Raw genomic sequence first — 18,939 nt, 5'->3', positions numbered from 1 at the left:
CAATAAATTTCTAGCATTAAATTGTCTGTGATTTATGACCCAAACGTACACTTCTTATTTGAAGACGTATAGTTTCAACGTCGCAAATACCTTCAAGCTTTCCATGACAACCTTAAGGGGAGTTGTAGATTATTATCGGGTTTATATTGAAGATCCATATATGATCAAATTGGGACAAGGCGTTTGACAGTTTCTCTTGATCGCCCAAGCTCTTGATACTCTGATGATATCATCTGATGATCCAAGCTCTTAATGAGTAATTTTAGGATATACAATCTAGTTCCATATTTGCCTGTTTTTCTAAAATGTTTAATTATTTCTAAACAATGACTTCCACATTAACCTACACTATAATATAAATTAAACAATAGTTTATCCGGCAATGTAAAGTGGTGTTCGGAGTTTTCCGAATTTCTGAAGCCACATTTACAAGTCTTTTTTTTTTCAAGTTTACACCTACGGAATGGAACAAATTTGATATAAATAAGAATGTCAATACCAGCTGTAAATACGTATGATTTATTTCGTCATTGACCGTTTTCCTTATAATCCTACGTCATAGTTGTCAAGCACAGTAAAGTGTGACGCGGATATAAACTCGGATATTATAAGCCCATCCCTAGTTACCGCGCCTGACGAACAATATCAAATAAGCGATACCGAAAGCGACTTCGTAGCGACACTGCATATTAAAACGATCGTTAGATAAATGATGTAGTTTGCATACAATTGCCGGTGGGGCTGACTTATGACGTGATAGTGCGTGCAATAATGCACGGTTGAGGCTTAGACAGACAGGCATATTTCTATAATACTGACCCAAATAACCTCGTGACGTCACAGAAAAAGAATTCAAATGAAACTGACATTGCGTGTGACTGAGGTCTTGGGGAAACCCAGTAAACGCATGACGTCTGTATTTTCTATCTATAATTACGTTAATTGTATTATTATTTACATACTCTGACCTTACGAGATAGGAAATAGATGGTGACCTATAAACGAACAGAGTTCATGTAACTTGACACTCTTGAAAGGGGAGACTTGGTGAAAGTTTCCAGAATATTCCGCTTATCCATAATTTCTATTCATCTACAGCGCAGGTCAGGCGTGATTTAGTATCTATCGAACAAACAAACAGGTAGGTTGGAAAGTTGTTTGTTGAAATAGGACTAGATGGAGTTTGTATTGATAATGTTTACTAAGGATATCTGAGTAAAAAGATGGATTGCGTAATGGATGAAATGAGGTTATTTACTTGGTGTTAATATGACGCATAAAAGAATGCATAAGTAAAAATGTTCTGTCACTTTCGGTTAGCGGAAGAATGGGGAAAGGCATTTAAGATTATGAAAAATTGTTTCCTAATTTAAAATTTTATTATCATTGTGATTGTGTCAATATTAGGTAATTAAAACATGGCGGTAAGCTCTTAGGGAAAGTGCAATATAACAAAAAAAAAGTAATGATTACACCGCGTCAGCTGACGAAGTTGTTCAATTAAATCAGATCGAGATTGGAAGGTTCGTTTACGCAAAAAAAAGTTTATTCGCATGTTGAAACCTAGTTTTCATCTCCATGAGTCATAGATGCAAATTATCATGATGCCACGATGGTGGTTTTCGCATGATATAATATTGTGTAAGTGCGCACAAGTGGGGTATGTTATATCTCTGTATTATGACTCTTTAACTACCCATAATTACTTTACTAATTTTTACTAACGTCATTTGAGAGTTGAAGTATTTGTAACTAGCATTTGGAAAACAATTAAGAGAGGTGATGATTTATGGTTATTTACTCATTAACAGATAATTTAAATTTAACGAAGCACAGGCTTTATATGCTCTCTCGGAATTTAATTGTACTGAGGTAAAAAGTTTACAATAGAGGTAATTGGGAACCAAAAAATTTGTTAAATCTCGACTAGGGTGAAATGCAAGTTTCTTGCATGCATAGAAAAGTTTCAATTTCTTGATAAAGTTGATTTGAAATAATCCATGTTTGTATAAAATCTTTTAGATTTTAGTATAATCCAGTAACATGACAAAACATATCTATCGACCTACAAAAACTCAATAACTTGTTCCATCATTAAACTTTACGTCAAAGATTACTTTTCAAGAAAAGATTCCGCGACTATTATAAGTTAACCAAAGTTAACCAGTATTATATGTAGATAGCAGAACTCCTTATATCTTTAATTTACATTAACACTATTATCTATTTATCGATAACGTCTTTCTTCACAGTCTAAGGTAACAATTCTTTTGTAACCGCATATAATTCTGCGTATGACGAAATCGCAACTCTATTGCATAATGCATGTTAAATAAAATTTACGATTTCTAAACTATCAATTGTTTTGATTGTAAGATTTCTGCAACAATTTGTAAGTTTAGATTTAATTGTAATGCTGCAATTTTTCAATAAGGAGAAACATAATACAGCAGCATGATTTTTAATTGTACATTTTTATGGTAAAGTTAGGGTTATCATAGGGTTTCTTTTTTTTTTAAGTTTGTATGTATGGGTGTTTGTTCCTCCATCATTCAAACAGCAGACGGATTTAGACGAAACTTGGTACATAGATAGTTTATAAACAGGATTAACGCAGAGCATAGTTTTGATCCGATTTTATGTCCCCGTAGGATCATTTTAGGAGCTAGTATTTAATCAAATTCGCGACATTGTCGACAATTCGAAGTATCGCATATTCATGACAGTTCGACTTGCGATTTCATTTACAACATATTGCTCATGTATTACACATTGCGCATTTTTAACTAATGACATTTTTGCACAATATTATTTAAACACAAAACAATGTATGGTATCTCAAGCATCATTCAGTTTGAACAGTGAGTTTCCTTAAAGAGAATATAAAAACAAGTCGTTCAATAATTACTTAAATACAGTCTCGTAATTAAACGGGTACCTGGACATTTTATTTAGGTAAATAAGGGAGTTATATGTGAATGCGTGACTATGTATTTTATGTCAAAATTGCTTAAATATACAAGTTTGCAATTGTCTTGTTATTGTTGCATAATGATCATCATAAAGATGTTGTTGCATAAAGCATCTATGCTCTACGTTAGAAATAACAAAAACATAAATTACCTTTTAGCTCGTAAACACTGTTAATTAATTAAGTTTCTTAATCGCTATTGGAATAATTATTATTTTATGTTCCTACCTTTAAGTGTCCCTACCTTTAGGTGTAATATAAATGCTATTTAATTATATGTAAATATTAATGAATAACTCAAATCCAGGTGCTTTAAGATATTAGGACGATACAACAATTTTATAGGCGGCATTAAATCAGAACTATAACACAATGGCGATAAAACTAATCTTTTAAAATAAAGTTGCAGATATTTTCTTCCGAATTCGAAATGGATAACATTCCCAAATCGTGTGTTTTAATTTGTTTTGTTTGTTACCTCAGAGCTTTGGACTAGATGAACCGATATTGTTAATTCTTTTTTAATTGAAATAGCTGTCATTTAATACCATAAAAATTACATTAAGTTTGGCTCAGGGCCCCAATTCTGCTATTTACTATGTGAGATGAATGAATGAAATTTACCTTAAAATGACAATTTTCGTATTCTCTTAAGCATTTTTCTACAGAGTAATTGGAAATTTAGTACAGGGTGGTACACTCAAGGTTAATTCAATTAACTTCCAATTATTTTATTGGCAAAATGCTTAAGAGAATTGGAATTATATTCAAATTTAATCCAATTGCCATTAATTCATCGGCCATTGTAAAATAACAGAATCGGGGCCCAGTAGTTTTTATTTGGAGTGCAACTCTCACAGGCCGGTGTATATCTAGTTATACACCTCGAGTACTCAATTTCAGAGGCTAGAGTATTGGTGAATATACACCGCTTTGAACATTTTCTTTTGCAATTTTGTATGTCTGACTCCATCAAGGACCAGGAGAAGGCAAAAAATAGGTACTCATTTCCACAACATTTGCCTCAGACGTGCCTTGGCGCTGTACGTGTGTGTGATACGGACTAGGTTTTGTAAATTCCCTATTATTATACCATAGATGGAAATACGATACGTAAGTGTCAGATTGCGTTCCGGAAAACCCGTTTTCCATTTTTCCTGACGCGCAACGCCATTTAATATGCTAATACGAATTGCAACAGTCATTTTCCTAGATAATAGTACAAAGTCACAAGCTAAATGATAACTTGGTAGAAATGTATGTTACATGTTATGCATATAATATGTCCTAGAACAATTGAGATTCCTTTATGATTTGTTTATTGTTTTATTTGCAAATTGCGCATTTCGTTACATAGTCATGGATATGTAATATGGTTGATGGTCTTTTGTTTAGACTTCATTGTAGTAGGTACCAATTGATGTCAGTGAAGTTTTCATTTCTTAGTAGTCTATTAATATTGGGGGATAGAATCCAGGATTGACTTTTAAGAAGTGATTTTACTTTGCAGTGGTCTGGACAACATACTTTTTTAAAGCCATTATGGCATCGTATGTATATTTCCAATGCAATGCAACAGTGAGACAATACGTTTTTTTTGAAGAAATATATTGACAAGGTGGTAGGTTTACCTTACTCTAAGAATTCATGCCGATAATGCCTAGTTAATTTGTAATTATTTCAAAGAAAATACATCGTGACTGAACTTTGGATACAACGGCTTTGAGTAAGCGCGTTTATGTGAGTTCGTTCATCATTGGCGACGGCATTTTAACCTGTACGCTATGTTTAAATGTGTAATATAATAGTATGAAGAGTTACGTACCTATGACCTTGTTCACCTATCCAAGCACTCGTCAGATAAAATCTGTAACAAGAACACAAAAAGTTAAAGAAATGTCAATTACAAAAAAAACTATTTTCAAATTGTTAAATAAGTTGTCGTTTCCTGAAGCAGTGCACCGAATATTCAATCAAATACAGGTAAAAATAAGATCCATTTTGAAATGAAACTTATTTACATATACACAATGTCATGTCAATGAATCTAGAAGGCAGAACGAACAAACAATCGACAGTTACAAATATAAAATCATGCATTGAACAAATCTGAACTGTAATGAAACAGATGGCATGGGTCACTGGCCAAATGATGTACCGACCACCGATCCGATCCGATTACTATATCGATTGCTATAACTACAATCGAGTAGAATCGAGAATGGTATATCGGTGTATCGACATAGATAGTCGAGCGCGCGGTAGGCGTGGCCAGGCAAGTACTAAGACTTGTTCTAGTCTGGCTATGCTGCGTCGTAGCAAGGAACATGAAACGAAATTTCATTACGCATTCATAGAATTTATGTACATGAGAAACGAAAATAGTTACGTTGTAGAGGAATATATAGGAGAAACGACCATTTCCGTTATACGTTTTATTAAATTACTGGACTGTCTATGAGTTCCGAAGACTTAAGCGTGTCATTTTTCGTACGCGGATGTTGTTTAGTGAATTAGTCGTTTAAATGCACCTTCATTCGATGAAGTACATTTTTAATGTGTAAAGGAAGCACGGGTGTCTTGCGGTCGCCAGTTCCTGACTAATCACTTGTGGGGCAGCACTGTGGTTGTCATACTGAGAATATTGTCCTACTTAACCCGTTTTCAAGTTAGTTGCTATAGAAAGTAAAGACTTCGAAAAAATATTTGTCATTTATTTTGTTATTGAGGTGACATGATTTGAATATTATTGGAAAATTGCTATTAACTGCAAAATAAGGTGCAATAAAAACTGTTTTTTTTTTAGGTGCCTTGACAAATGACATTTTTACATGCGCTAACGCTGATTGTTCAAATGTATTGAAGCCTCAAGACCAAATTACAGGACTGTCAAAAAATAATTTAATTTACACACGGTGAGAACAAAACCTTGTCAAATTACCTCGTTTACAAAAGATGTAGGTACAATCAAGATTGCCTACAACACATGAAGATTTTCGAATGTCACATTGAAATAGTTACATAACACAACTACAAACTAAACAACTTTAAAAGTAATTTAGATAATATAATGACTATCATTGTTTATAAGAAAAAAGAAAAAGAAAACGCAGGACAAGCTTTCGCGAATCACACAAACGCTTGTCCTAAGCGGGGATCGAACCTCTCACTGTGAAACGTCGCACTCAGTGAATTTGGCATGGTGACATCAACCATTCAGCTATTCGTGCATCATTATATACTAAACTTATTGATCATAGAGCATAGACATCACATGCCAATGACAATTAGCTTAAACTTGCGTCCGAAACGTTGTCTCGCCTTGAATGTTGAATAAGGACGTTAAATCTTACCGCGACATGAATTATAATGGACGCCTTTGCCTACAGTTAATACTCTACGAAAATGGTCAGTGGACCTACCACGTCTCAATGTAAGTGTGGAAGCGAGAAACCGTTCTTTGTCGTGTAGAGCGCTGTCTCGTTCCCACAATTGCAACGGTTTCACTTCAGTTTAATTTGTAAGTGGGGTAATAGGACCCCGGTGTGCTACACTGGAATACATTCATTTTGGTGCCTGAGATTTTAGACCTGATTTTGGGTGTATTTTGACTAGTTACGTCACTTTATTTTTGAATTTTTATTACTATCATAATGCATACGGTGTGGGCTGATTCCAGGTAGCCCAAATTAGATAACAGATTTAAAATATTATTGTTCTTCACTTCGTTAGTTGCAATGTACAATTATTTTTATTCTTATTCTTTATAGAAATAAAATCGTCACAAAACTTGACCAAACAAAAGATTAAGGTTAAAGCCTAACAAACAGACAGACATTGTTATTGGTCTTAATTGTAATCATAACAATATTTCATCACTTATTACGGTACTTTGTGATAGAAACAATGCTGTTTAGAATTTAATAATTAATTTAAACAACACAAAACCGAAAAATACCGAGAAATTACTAATGTTTTTTTTTAAGTACCCATGGTACTTTACCTACGTTGGGATCGAACCTGCACCTCGTATATGCAATTTTACGTATAAAACGAAACCACCACGACACTAACAACAAAATGCTTTTTATTCATTGTTTAATTTCAAATTCGTGAATAACGTATGAGTAAATTACAGTTGCAACGGAAATCAATAAATTGATTGAGTGTAGGATCTGTTAGATGTTCCGTTTGTTGGTTTGTTGATTCATTGTTAACAAACGAAGGCATTGTGCCTGGTCAAATGGTCGTGCAGACATAAAAGGCTGCCTATTATTCGTCTAGACCGCTTTGGTTACTGTCAAGTGCCTAGTTTTTATGTTCTGACGTCACACCTCAACAAAGTTTCGACTCTATATTTGGATGCCATTTTGTGTGCAGAACAATGCTTGCGCTGTGAACCTGTAATATCGTAAACCAGAGCTGTTATTGTGGAACCGAGACGGCAGGCAAGGATGTATCCTTGTCTCTCTTCCACAATTCCACAATTCTGTTTTAAGACCGCATACCTCGAGAGAGGTATTGTACGTAAGTTGAAAACATTTTCAACATTTTTACATCGACGTACTACAGTTAGAAGTTGTCAAACAGAAACAATTCTTTAATTTAACCTTGATAGAAGATAAAGTTACTCGAGACCTGCGTTTAGTAGCTAAGAAACCAATAAGGTGTAGGAAATGAGGTTTTATTCTAAGTTTTTATGACGGAAACTGAGCTGTTTGTTACTGGGCAGGAAAACCTATAGAAATACTTAGCCGTAGGTTTTTATGTATTTTTTACTGTCAACTACGCTTATATAAAGGTTGTGTTAGCATTAATTGTACAGTTTTCCTTTTTAAGACTATCAGAAGAATACTCAGACGTAAATTTTAGTGTCTTTGATTGCTGGATCCTAATTATGATTTGAGGAGGTTCGATTTCACAGAAAATATTAAACGAATGAAAGATTCATTTTCAAATATCTGGATCGCTGATCAACAATACATTATCTACATAACTTTGTGTGAAAGCCACATTAAGCTAAGGGAATGATCACTTCAGCCCCACTTTAACATCATGACTTACATGACCACAGATGCAATCACGAATAAAAAAAGTTTGACAAAATTACGAAGAATTAATTAAAAAGAAATCTGGAAATGTTTCGTTTATATGTTTTTGCAGTTCCCTGATATATCTAAGTACGTTTAATACGTGTAAGTGCTCAGGGCACAGCCCTCATACAGAGTCGGAATGAGCTTTGATGACGCTTGCTCATTACCGGCTGGCAATTTCAAACAATTACCTTTAAGTTTACAGTGCGTCGGTACCGTTTTTAGATTAACTTATGTTACCTAAGACTATCTCGCTTTATTAAATAATAATGCATTATGTGATTGCTGGATCCAGAGGTTTTTGAGCTGGGGAAACGTAATTTATCTGGACGTTGGTGACAAATATACGTCTATGACTGAATCATATTCTACGGAAGAATATTCCATACATTTCTAATAGGTGACCAAACATAGAAGGCAAAAGTAAAGTCCAATGGCAGGGTAGTATCTGACACATAATATTCCAGTACACCAGAAATTCTATTGCTGATTCAGATAGTATATTTTAAGATAATATAAATATCATTCAAATAGTCTTACAGTCGTCTCTAAGATCGACACGGAGTTAACTGTCACTCTTAAGTGTCATGAAGTTTTTGTAATTGTTGACTGTAGAGGCAAATAGACCAGGCGAGAAAATGTCTTTCTGGAAAACTGCCGTTGTCTCGAGTGATTTTTGTCTAATATACCAATTCATGAGAAGTATATAACCCTCCATAGTCCATTGCACAATGAAACCTGAATCTATCGCGAAAACTTTTAACTCAAATTACATAACAATTCTAACTTGTAAAGAGAAGATTGTTTTCACAACGAATGTTCTCGAACGTTTCATGTAAGAATAGGTGCACTTTCAGTGTTGGAACACAAAATATATGTTTCATAAACACATAAGTCAGTGTTTTGAAAATAAGGTACATATGTAGGTAAATACTTGTAAGTTGACTCACTGACGGTCGTTTGTAACTGTATGACTACAAATTGTGTGTTTTGTTCTATTACATTGTGTTATTGACTTGAAGAATGTATTGATTCATATTATATTTCACACTTTCATAGTTAAAGGTTTTGGAAAGAGTTCGGTAGACCTTAGTTGAAAAAAAACAAGTCATTAAAACAAGAATACCGAGACGCACTTTTTGAAGGTCAAAATACAATGGACAACACCCCAATCCGCCCACATTTCCCGCAATCGAAGGACTTTCTTGATTTCTCGTGTTTTTTGAAGTACACGCGTTTGAACAAACACATGTGATATGACATGACATCAGATTACTGACCTTGTAAATAGGTGTGCTTAAAGTCATAGGCATTTCAAAGTCATGAAAATGAACTATTATCGCATTGAAATCAAATGATGAGTAAGTTATGTCGGATTTTTAATTTTAAAAGAAGAGCTATGGTAATTGAAACTGGAAGCCGAAAGACCGAACATTACCATATTTACCATGTCTTGCCAAAAAACCGTTTATCTATTTTTTTGTAACATGATAAACTTATAAACTAGGATAGAGTTACACAAAATAATGCAAACTGTTTAACTGAAAGATCTGAAATAATCATATTCGCATATTGAGTTGGTCTATTTTTACCATGTAAATAAACTTGAGTCAGAATCAGGATGTCTAACAATGTCTATTGAGATGTTTAATCCAAATAGTTCGGAAATACTTTGGCTCCAATTCAAATAACAGCAAAATATTTCAGTGAATGAGAATTCGATGATAATTTATGATCGTTATTATACGGTCACTATTTATTTCCAAGTGTTAACATTATTTTAACACATTTACAGTTATACCGTTATAAATTATGTAGAGCCATCTGTTTCGACAACGCACATGTCATCCATTCATTGTATTGAACTACGTTTATGTGTACTTGGATACCTTGTTGTGACACTAAGTATATTTACTCTAAAACTATGTTGCGGGATAGTTGAATGTAAGACTGAAATAATTATCTTAATTTGATAAAACTTTGATAGAGACTTCTATCGTCATTTTTAGTTTTCTAGTCAACACCCATTGCAATACATTGAGACTTATTGTCACACATGCTTACACTACACTTTGCTAAACATAAAATCGAACGCATAGCCAAATGTTTCCCTAAGTGTCACCTAAGAGCGACATTTCGCTGTCCTTGTCATCTTCAAGTTAAATGTAGAGACAAAAGATTTTTTGTACGTCACTTGGTAAGTGTCGCTCCTATAATAGTCATATGTTCAGCCTCGGTTTGTTATAGTATATCTCATATGTGGTGTAAATGTTTAGTTTACCTGCTGGTGAATACACCTGTTCTTTATAAATCTTGTCGCGAAACGTAACATAATAGAGTGGTATTTCGGCATGATCACGTTACATCGGCGGCCAGGTGGCTGCCTCAAATATATTATTACCTAAATAAATGCTAATGAATGTCGCGGCGGATTGTTTGTCGTTTGATTCGGTTTGATCGAGGACCTGGTTTTCGTAGTCCTGTTGGTCTGTTAATTCTTGTGTATTGTTCGATTTTGTTATTGCGGTTTCTATTGTCATCTATATGCCTATTTACTAGCTTATTGTTATTCAGTTTTATAAACTGCTGCTGAACTCAATTTTAAGTAATTTGTAGCTATTTTTTTAAGGTTACTTTTACCTTTTAATAAGTATTAATTAATGGCAAAGTAATTAAATTGATGGTAACCTGTTGGGGAGCGTGAAAATTTAAATAAAACGACTTATAATATCAGCTATCTACCTACCAAACGCTCCATACCTTATTTCGCATTTTTTACGAATTTCAGAACAATTATTTCTTTTTTAAATCTTCTTAAACAACCAGCACCTCAAGAATGTATTTGAAAGAGCATAAAACATTATCACAAAATTTTCCAGCGTTGCTCACAAATATTTGCCGTCAAAGATAAATTATGCAGTTTACATGACCTACATGTGGAGTCCTTGTATCTAATAAGTGTAGTAAGAAGCGAAAATGTATGAAAAAGTATGAATATACAACCAGGTGGGTGCAGGAACATCTGTCCGTACTTGTACCAGTAGCTACCCGACAAACCTGTTTGCGTTCGAGACAGACGCTGTATAGCCAGAAATACGATACTCGTATGAGGCTATAAGCCTTAATTACTTTAATTTACAGCGGTTTTATTTATATTTCAACCTTTTTGTTAAAGAAATTCTCGGTAATTCGTGATGTAATTTAAATATTCATGTCTTCTACAAAGGTTTTATGCTTTTTTCTGTTTGAAGGATGTGCGTTACTTTGTAGTCCTGTCATTAACTTGGGTATAATTTTGACAACATTAGATGTTGTATGACAACATGGTTGTGTTGAGAAGAAGAAAAAGTACCTATGTACCAAATTAGTTGTGGTGTTACTTATCAGTATTTTAAACCGCAAATAAGGTTTTTTCTACTAAATAGATATTATTTTATTTTTGTTGGATTGTACGTAGGTTATTGTAATTTTCAGCTATTTACTCTCCTTATTAAAGTTTGAATTAAAAAATAGGCATTCTTTTCAGCTTTAAGCAAAGTACGGCATCGTAACGCGTATGAAATGTAAAATTGTATTTTTATTGAAACATTCGTGAGTATGTTCATACATTAAGTGGAACTCGACTCCTGCCACGCAGTCGTGCCAACTCATAATTAAGGACTCCGGTTAGGTCCGAAACTAGTCGGGCTAATCATGATAAATACAGATGAGGAAACCGTTAAATCTTTTGTAATAAGTAAAATTCAATAGTCCCAATTTCGCCTGCAGATATAAGACCACCTCTTTAAGTAATATTATGGCGGGACAACGCACTACACGACATAGAGTGGCATCTCTCTTGCACAATTTCAAGAACATAACTTTAAGGAGCGGTGGCAGGCTTTTGGATCTCAAATAATTATCACTGAAATAAAATTGATTGTTTCCGCGAATTATTTAAACTTGTACGTACAACATTATAAACCTGTCCCATATAATTTGTGACAATTGACATCATCCTACAGCATAATTAAAAACCCATTACTACGTTCTCACAAAAGAACTCTACAATGGCAGAATAATATTTCACCTCATTCAGGTCGTCAGAGGTTATAAAAATATGATTGAACAAAACGTAATAAAATTATATTACTAACTAACTGGGTAACTGGCATCATTAAAAGATTTAAATATAGATAAAACCGGGATTTTTCACATTTTGAATGAAAAACAGGTTCACTTTTTTTAAGCATCTCTTGTATTCAATAAAATATACCTTAACCTACACAACAATATACTAGCACTTATAAAAGATAAAAGCCATTTTTTCTACAAAAAAAAATAAACACTTAATTTACTGATGAAAACAAAAGACTATCGCTTATAGTCTGTTCCAAAAGTTGAAGCATACAAACTCCTTTAAATCGCGAATTTGACTTTCGAATCCTAAGGATATTAAAACAATGTTTCGTTGCAAATAATCCGGTTTCCCCAAACAACAGCGCCGGCAACTGGGCCAGAGGCGTGAGTTCGTGTGTAAACCACAGAATTTGCTTATAAGCCCAAGAAATGAAGGAATCATTTTACATCAACATTCCCTTGCATGTGTTCGCTAATTATAGACTGTATTAATAATATTATTGTAGTTTAAGTAAAGAGTTTTTGTTCTTTTAGTGCTTCAGCTTGTGTTGTAATTTGTATCATTTACTTAGTATTTCTTATCATCATTCTCGTCTTTAGTTTGTCACTGCTTTTGCGACATTTAATTATGGAAATCGCTTAGCAATTCGTACTGGTAAAATACTTTTGATACCATATATCTCTTTATCTGACTAGTACTTTAAATAGCGACCTGGATTAAAGTCGATTCTAAATTCGATTGAGTACATAATACTATCAAGAATTTAAAAAATCATCATCGTGTTTCGTAGTGTTTTCAATTTTATATTGTCTAACAAAAGTCAAACTTTTCAAAGGCACACAAAACAAAAGAGTGACGGAACAAAAACGGTAATTTCTATACACATGAATATAAAAATAAAAAGCGCTTTGTTGGTCCGTCCGTCACAGTTGAGGTGCAATTCACTCCCTTGCGTTTCCTGTCCAACGGCGACGGATTCTCGGTACCAATTATTTTGTACTGCTCTTAACTAGACAGTAATTATTACAGGCAATTAGTACAGAAAATATTGCAACTTCACGTTTCTGCTTGTGATTTGCTGTGACTTTGTTAGTTGTTGATTTTCGCTAGTTAATAAGCGCGACATTTTCGATGTGAATTCACTTTGAATTTTAACAAAAACACCTGCGTTTTGATCTTGATTTAGATTTTTGATAATAATAGAGTTTACCACACTCGTCTTAAAATAATATTATAATGTTTGGCATCTCTTTTCCACAACCCTTATAATATTATTTTAAAACGTCGCGGTAGGCCTCGCAATCGAAGGTAAGCTTGTTATTTTGAAAGCCGATACTGGCAATAAACAGTCAAAATCTCCCTCTTATCTCATCTTACAAATTATCTTTGGTCTACTACTTCCTAACTTTAGACCAGATCGCAGACTGGAATGCTGTTATAATCTATTAGTAACGACACAATAAGTAGCCAAGTTATTTCGAATTGGTCTCATAAATAAGCTATTACAATCCCGTTTAACAGAAGTTATGGAGAACGCTACTAGGAGTGTAAATCATAGAACTATTAGTACAAAATTATGTAATGCGTCGAAGATAGTTCGGATAAATGGCTCAATACTCAAATATCATAAAATATTGGAACGCTGAGCGCTGCAAAGTTCAGTTCAGATAGTTCAACATGTAAAATTGATCCTAAAATCGTCAATTACATCATAGGTTCAGCTCCTATCATGGTATAGATCAGTCTATAAAGCAAAGCGGTTTTTAAGTTTTCTAGTCGTGACTGCATTCTGCAATGCGTCGAATTCGCGTCTCTTTCCACAGCTGATATTATAATAATAGATTTAAAGATCTCTTTTAGAGATATGATTTAGAGAAACTCTTTGGACCTTAATCAAGTATTTTTATCATATTTTTTAAGATTCCGTAAAAAATGGGGAGAACAGTCCGACTGTTCTTCTGTCACCAGGTCTATCTCGGGAGGTGTAATAGTTGACAGTTGACATTTTCACAGACGATTTAATATATTGCCGGTTTAACAATATACTAATATTGTTACTATCATACATTTGTTACCTAACCGAGTATTCTTTCTTTAGCCGATTTGTACATAACCCTTTCATACTTCTGCACGACAAATGCCTCTCCACCCTTTCTATTTCAAACCAAGCTATTAATACCCAATCACTATAAGGAACAGTTTTACACAAGTTTGAGCAAACGAACATTACATTTCCGTCATACCGCATAGGCTATACGTTTCATTGTGTCCATAAATGCCACGGCACCATAAATCGTGGAACATGGAGCGACATTGTAAACTATACAATAATCAGTATATAGTGTTAGATATAACGGGACATTGAACTGTATCGAAAGGTTATTAGGGACTGTGGTGCTGTGTCAACTCTACAATGCTCTTTCTTAATAACGACTCCCGTACTGAGCAAGTCATGCTTGTGTCGTGATATTTCACAGATTTCAAAATACGTGCAGAAAGATATAGATGTCTAAATCACAAAAAATTATTTGTGAAAAATATGGATGCCCTTGTGCATGTGATTTGTATGTTTGTGAAACCATCGCGACACAAGGATTCAATACCTTACTGCGGGAGTCGTTTATTAAAAAAAAAACTCGAATGAATGGTTTGATCCATCAAACGTCACATGATTGTTTACTTTTATTTTAGTCTACCATTAATTCGTGACAACTTTTCAGAGACAGAGTTAGTCATATACTTGTACATAAGGTGTGGTGAACTGAAAGTAAGTACGTACTTTCTGCTAAGCTGTGGAGTACAGCGTTAAAGTTTATTTGGTTTTAAATACAGTCGTATCTCGTTTATGGTATGGGTTAAGTTTCGACACGCTTTGGTCTGCTATAAGCATTCGCTTTATGGGCAAAGGTAAACCTTTCTATTATTTACACAAAAAAGTTAAAGATTTAATTGTAATTCAAATTTATTTAATCATGATAATTATAGAAACCAGTTTCTTTACTCAAGTGATATTTCTTCAATTCTTTTTGAAAAAGTAAACAAAATACATGGTTGAAAGCAAATTACTATCATTAGTTTCACATAAAATAACTAGAACTATATAAATAATCAATTTGCAACGATCGCTAATTTGCAGTATAATAATTATTGCCATTACTGAATATTGCTTTACTTTTTTGAGTAAATAAATATTTAATTTATGTTAATGAGTTTTGTTTCACTTGATTGTTAGTTAACTAATTTAATATTATTACGTCTCAACAGTATCCACTATTGTGTTAATAGATATCGAGTTATTTGGGCTTCCATACTCAAAGGTTAAACGGAACCCTTTCCTACTACGTAATTCCTCCGTTCATCTCCAGGCTATATCTACAACCGTAACAGATAGACAGATTGAAATTTCATAAATAACGATTAAGGTTACTAAGTTTAATACTTAGTAAAATGCCCAACAAATCAAGTAGAGGTATCTAATTTATTAACCGATTCCAAAAATGGAGGAGGTTCTCAATTCTGCCTGTATTTTGTTCTTATTTTATGTTTGTTACCTCAATAACTTCAGGTTTGATGAAATGCTATTTCTTTCTGTTGTATGTTTTTCTAAAACAGCATTATTAACTATAGGTACGTATTTTCTTCGTTACTCCATGATGGACGCCATTTTATAATGTCAATATAGGTCGCATCGCATGGCTATAGGATGTTGCCATGAAAGCCAGAGATGGCGTAAAATTAACGATGTGCGCGACCATAAAATGGCGACGTGTTTGTATTGGCCTTTATTACTTTGTCTGATCGTTGGTACAGTCAGAAAAAGTCAACTCTGTCAGATTTTTTTAAAACTATTCGCAAATTCAATGACTTGATGGTGTCTCGTTGCAAAATTGACCGAGATACTATACTATATTATGTTTAACTTTTTGTTTATTAATTCAGAAAAACAACTCTCGCATGAGGAATTTTATCCTAGTGTCGCGGGGGAATCCTCAAACATTCCAGCCAGGACAAGCATTCTTGGATCACACAAATGCTTGTCATACATTTTCTTCTTAAACAATTAGCAAATTCAATGAATTGCTGTTGTCTTGTTGCAAAATAAACTTAAACGAAAATAGACATTAAAAAAGTATGAATTCGCAATTTCAAACAGTTTTGTGTTAAGCATAGACAGATAAACATCGTCGAACATCACAAAGTAATATAACTTTACAGTATTAAAAATGCTTTAATTCATTATGAATTAAAAATGTGACCAATCTCTGGATCTCATTCAATTGTTCGTTCTCAACAGGCTTGTTTTATTGACGATTCATCAAATTAAATGTTCTGGAACATTATGAAAAATTAATCCAAGCATCATTATGTTAACATTGCGGTCAGGGACGAAACATTCATTAACGCCACAACTGATCCTTGAAATGTATGTGGATAAGGTTAGCAGAAAAGTCGATAAACATAAAGAATTAGTATTACTATGAAAAAAGTGCAAAATTCTTAGTTGCGAAAGTCTCAAAAAAGAAAACAATAGCCATATTAGAAAAAACCTATTTCTTGTTTTTTTCTGTTTAGTAAAGATGATTCTGTTCAACTTTTTTTGCTGACCGTACTCAACCTACATGACTTCATAAAAAAAACTTGTAACGCGATCTAAATTAAAATTCGTACCATAACAAATCAATTGTATGCAATTCACGGAAATAATATCATACAAGACTTACGTGACAATTGTGCGCATTGATAAACACGGGCATTGCGAATTTCGAACCTTTTAAACAAAAGAACATTTTCTTTTCTTTGTTTTATAAAAACAAATGAAGACTTTATTGGTGAATAGGGATTATCGAACCAAGTAAAAGAAAGCACAAAAGCGTGTCGTTCTTAAAAAAAAATGCGGCAGTAACATCAGACTGCTTGCCATCATTGCTTCAAGCAATATTATTGAAGGCGTGTAAAAGAGATGCCACTATATATCGCGTATTGCGCTGTTTGTTTCCACGCTTGCAATGTAACTTTAAGGCGTATTGAAAATAATCAGAAGGTCTACCGTCTAGGTATTGGTGTTTATAAATAGAATATACGAATATTACAAGATGTTATGTAGTTCTAGAGAGTAATAAACCTAAATAGATAGGACCATTTATTTTACAGCAGAACTATTTTAACTGTAACATATTAGAAGATGTTGCCCTAGCAATAATATTCGATATGAAACGAGACAAAAAATATTTTAAATCCGATAAAAATAGGTATAAAATATCGAAATAAACTCAAGAGGGACATGACATCATAAGCTACGATTTATATGAATCAAGCGAAACGATGGGAAAACCTGTGAGGCACTGTGCCTATACGTATATAAATTTATATATAGGTATAAAACCTATTCCGCATCAGTAAACCTTATTCATTGGCCGTAAACGCCATTCTAAACCAATTTCCTTCAATTGAGGCGAGTTAGTCGAGATAAAGAGACACTCTATGTTTCGTGTTTCGAGATATCTTAGGACTGGCAACTAAGTGATCAACACTTCAACTGATCAATGTAATAAAACATGCCTCTTGTCTATGTAATAGGTACTTCAATTTATATAATAGTCTATAACTGAATACTGATAGGATACCGTACCTAAATAGCATAAAATTAAGCCTATTAGGTACTGAGGTTCTGATATCTGTCCGTTTGTCTCAAATCTGAAAATTTACTGTGAATGTGAAAGATAGACAGTTTAAATTTTGACGAATTATGTACTTCTCTTGCAAGATCATAATCGCAGTTAAGGAACGGTTGGTGCGGTCATGAATTTGATGGGTATTTTTTTTTCTCGTTATTCATGTTCGGTATTATCAGGAGTAAGACTTGTACTCGACCGGTTCTTTTAGAGGAAATTGCTAATTTCACTGTTCAGAAACGGTGTAAACAAAACGCGTTCGAATCTGTTTAAGAAGGTTTTTAAAAGAGGTTAGTATTCAATTCTATATCTTCATACGCAAGACGATTGAAGCCAACGTATTGTATATTTCATTCAAGTATTTTATCTAGGTCATTGTTATCAGTTTCATACCAATAAAAATTCTAACCACAATAAAGTTATTTTAGTTTACGACTAACGCGCGCGCAAAACGAGAATACAGTATTTCAAATTATGTTCAGCATTTCAGAAGCTTTTATGTTTTTTTAACTGTATTCGTTAAAGTTCGTAAATAGTTTATTAATAATAAACAATACTATAATCATTTTTATTTTCCTATCACCCAGAAAAATGGCTGCTATGAAATTGTTTCCACATGACATTGACACTGCTGGTGACAGAATCAGGTAAAAGTCAATGTCAAAGTCTTACTAAGTATTCTTAAAAACCTATTAAATTGACAACTATCAATAACAGTCTTTTTAATCAGTATAATTATGGTATTACTGTATTTCAGGGTGTCAAAGAACCAATTGCCACCGATGTAAAAGAGAGACAGCGCTATATGCTGTGTAATGTGCTGTCCCGCTCCCACAACTGCAATAATGAACTAGGTAGACCTTCAAATACTTGTGTACGAAGGGCCTCTCTACCTTAGTCTTTATTTGTCGATCAAGTATTTACTCATAGATTGTATTTTTAATCATGGTGGTTTACAGATATTGACTAAAGAATTTCATATAATCTCCAATGTTTTCTGGTATGACAAATACGTAACCTAAGCTAAGCTAAACTTACCCATATGCGGGTTATTTTAGTTCACCAAAAAGTATCAAAATTTTC

At 33.5% G+C, this 18,939-nt stretch overlaps 1 protein-coding gene across 2 annotated transcripts in view; it reads right to left on the bottom strand.

Moving 5' to 3' along the window:
• Window positions 1-18,939, bottom strand: part of LOC113496318 (protein artichoke) — a 43,648-nt gene that overhangs the window by 7,402 nt on the left and 17,307 nt on the right. For both annotated transcript variants that reach the window (XM_026875478.1, XM_026875479.1), the window contains exon 2: window positions 4,797-4,838. The gene's annotated coding sequence lies outside the window, so the exon portion shown is untranslated. The remainder of the gene's footprint in view (window positions 1-4,796; window positions 4,839-18,939) is intronic.

The sequence above is a fragment of the Trichoplusia ni genome, chromosome 8, assembly GCF_003590095.1.
Source record: "Trichoplusia ni isolate ovarian cell line Hi5 chromosome 8, tn1, whole genome shotgun sequence".
In the NCBI taxonomy this organism is placed as follows: domain Eukaryota; kingdom Metazoa; phylum Arthropoda; class Insecta; order Lepidoptera; family Noctuidae; genus Trichoplusia; species Trichoplusia ni.
This window is presented reverse-complemented; position numbering and strand designations above follow the sequence as displayed.